This window comes from Pinus tabuliformis, chromosome 3_1 (assembly GCF_031772625.1).
Source record: "Pinus tabuliformis cultivar Carrire ecotype Pingquan chromosome 3_1, CPIR1, whole genome shotgun sequence".
Classification (NCBI taxonomy): domain Eukaryota; kingdom Viridiplantae; phylum Streptophyta; class Pinopsida; order Pinales; family Pinaceae; genus Pinus; species Pinus tabuliformis.
Window position 1 is genome coordinate 402963705 of NC_142301.1, and position 3107 is coordinate 402966811.

The 3107-nt window shown below is 33.3% G+C and overlaps 1 pseudogene; it reads left to right on the forward strand.

Annotated features, from left to right (window-relative positions):
* The first annotated feature begins 904 nt into the window (after positions 1 to 904).
* Positions 905 to 1607, forward strand: LOC149187436 (uncharacterized; annotated as a pseudogene).
* Positions 1608 to 3107: the final 1500 nt, after the last annotated feature.

Consider the following 3107-nt stretch of genomic DNA (forward strand, 5'->3'; position numbering starts at 1 on the left):
TAACGTACTCTTTTGTCCCATTTTTGTCCTATTTTAATCCCTCGAAATTTTGATTTTGCAACTATGTTAATGACAAGTCTACTTCCCTTATGGTAATGATGAAAAAAATCACACCATTAAAAATAATTAATTAATAATGAAAAAAGAGTCAATAATGTTAAAAATAGATAATTATAATTAAGATTTTAAATTGTAAACTTATTTTTATAAATTTAAACAACTCATTCTCCAAAAAAAATTGAACATAAAATAATTTATTTCTCAAATGGTTGGTAATAACCATAAAGGGCATGCCCTATAAAGGCTCCATCACATATTTATTCCTTCACATATGCACTCTGACACCCCTTCTAGACATGAGCATGGGGTGGGGATAATGGAGTTCTTTCACGAGAAATAGGCTATATTTTGAAAATTTTGTGATATGTATTAAAATTTTATTAACACAGAAGATTATTAGTTGTAAAACAATTTATTAACACAAAGATTGTTAAATTTCTCTTTCTAAAAATGAAATCTTAAAATAATATATTGTTATCAATTTATTAACACAAAAATTGCTAAATTTTTCTTTCTGGAAATAAAATTTTACAATAAATTGAAATGCATTTTTTTTTTATTACTAAAAAAAACTACATGAATATATACATTCTAATTGAAATTAAAACCGGCACTTCAGATTCATTCCAAAGAAGAAAACGCACATCAAACAAGTAGTTAGTTATCACGCGCGGCAACTTATCTCGCACGTGAAATTAGCTAACAGTCAAAGCCCTGTAAGCCGTCCAATCCGTGTTTCATATCACACACTTTAACTGGTTTCACAGCTCCTATATCAGAGAACTTGTTCACTCATCTTTAACTATCAAAATAATCAACAATCCTTAGCTCCATAGCTTTGATCATGGCGTTGCATTCTTTGTTTTCGTATTCTTATCCTTCCAATTCAAATGCTCAGCACTGCACGCCACAGGTCGATCGCCAATTTACTGCTTCCCGAAAGCGTCCAGGTGAAGTAGGCTCAGACTCACAAGGGTGTATTGATCTTCAAGAAATAGTATGGCGATATGTGGATCAAATGACGAATGTTACTACCAGGAAAAGCCAAATAGTCGCAGAACAGTTACGCAGGAAACGAATGAAATATTTGTCTCTCTAGCCCACTACTTTGCAAGGTAATTATAGGTCTAAATTATATATTTGGCTTCTTTATACAGATTGACAGATGTGGATTATACGTGGAAACCATTAACTACATTAGAAAGCTCGAGGAGGATGTTCATCAACTGAAGAGAAAGAGAGACCGTCTGCTGGAAATCCAATCTGAAAAAAGAACAAACAAAATCATAGACCTAAAGGTGGCCGTGGAAATTTATGACAAGGAAGCAATTGTCAGTATTACTAGCCAGAGAACACGGAGATATATGTGGAGAATTCTGGAGGAACTTGAAAAGCATGGTCTACATGTGGAAACCTCGCAGCTTTTTACAGGAGAACATTTTGTGCTTCTATACTTCCATGTCAAGTTAAGTGACAATATTTCCCATGATCCAGCTCAGATCCAGAGTTATCTACAATGCGGGCTTCAAGCGACATTTTTTTGTTGATATGAAATTCGTACGGTTGCGGATTGCTTTGCTCTGATGGCTTGGCGCATAACCCACATGTACATGTGACTGTTGCAGGCTACAGTAGTTTCAGAACCAACTTCTATGATGGTATTGCTAATTCTGAGGATGATAGGTAATAGATTTCCAAAAGCCACGGTAAGAGGAAGACCTGGGTTGTATATTTATCTATGTTGCATTAGTTTCTAGAATCTGAGAACGTTGGAAATTTGGATAAGGGTATGTCCTGAACTGTTAGAAGTTTTTTCACAATTTCTTGAGACCTGTAATCTAACAATAAAATTATATAATATAAAAAATATTTTTTAATTATATAATTTATATAATAATTAAAATTAATATTAAATCAAAATATTAAAATCTATTTATAAATATAAATAATTTTTTTAAATACAAATATATTTTTTGGATGTCTCTCTTATATATAAAGGGTTAAGTTTATTATGAGTTATTTTTAAGAGAACAACAAAGCAATTCTAATGTTGTAATATTGACTGCTACATACAATATGCACATACAATCTTTTGTGATATATTTATATAAACAGTAAAATAAATATTTATTAGGATGACATCCCAGATATGGCCCGCCCTTAGAGGTGTCATACGCTTCTTTAACCCATCAAGAGTTTGCTCCAGTTTCTCAATTAAGGATATTCGTGTTAAAGATGTTTTTGGCCTTTTTTCCTGCTAAAGTTTCAACATAGGCTCATGTTTTGTGGGCAATTCAGCATATTCTCTACATGCTTTGTATTCCCCAACCTAGAACGTGGAAACTCCAAAAAAACCAATCTTCAAAACTCCCCTGAACTTTCCCCAACTACCATTACAACTCACTCATCACTCATCCTCAGAAAATTATGTTCTCATACAATTCCAAAACTCCAAAAATAAAATACATAATCCTTTAAAACTAAACTAGTCTCCCAGCTGTCCCAAGCGGAAGCTCCTCAAAGTGGTTCCGCCGTAACAGAAATATTTATAAATACAAGTTTTAACCGAACATAATTTATCTCCATCTATTAAGTGCGTACTTGTTATTTCTATTGGCAGGGCCTGCTACTAGAGCTACTTACTAGTAGTTAATTTAGTCACACTTTTAACCTCAAATGCTAAACTCGGTGTCTCAACCCACTTCAAAAATGGGCATATAGTATTTTATCAATTTTAGTTTTGCGCTGGAGTGAGCCATTGTTTAACAATATTGGATTCTCTTACCATAATGTGTTTTTTTGGTGTCTCTACCATGTGGCAGGTTCTATTTTTACAATTTAAGGGATGATTAAATTGGACAGTCCATTGGTGAAAGAAATTGGAGGGTGTCTTATACAGTGTAGGGTGCAATTGTTAGTCAACACGTCGGAGAAATTATGTGCAGAGTGATATAATTAGTCAACACGTGAAATAACTACACGCTGTGGTTTCGAAATTCGTCATAAATACCCTAGTCATAGGTGGAATCTTTATGTTTCGGCATTTA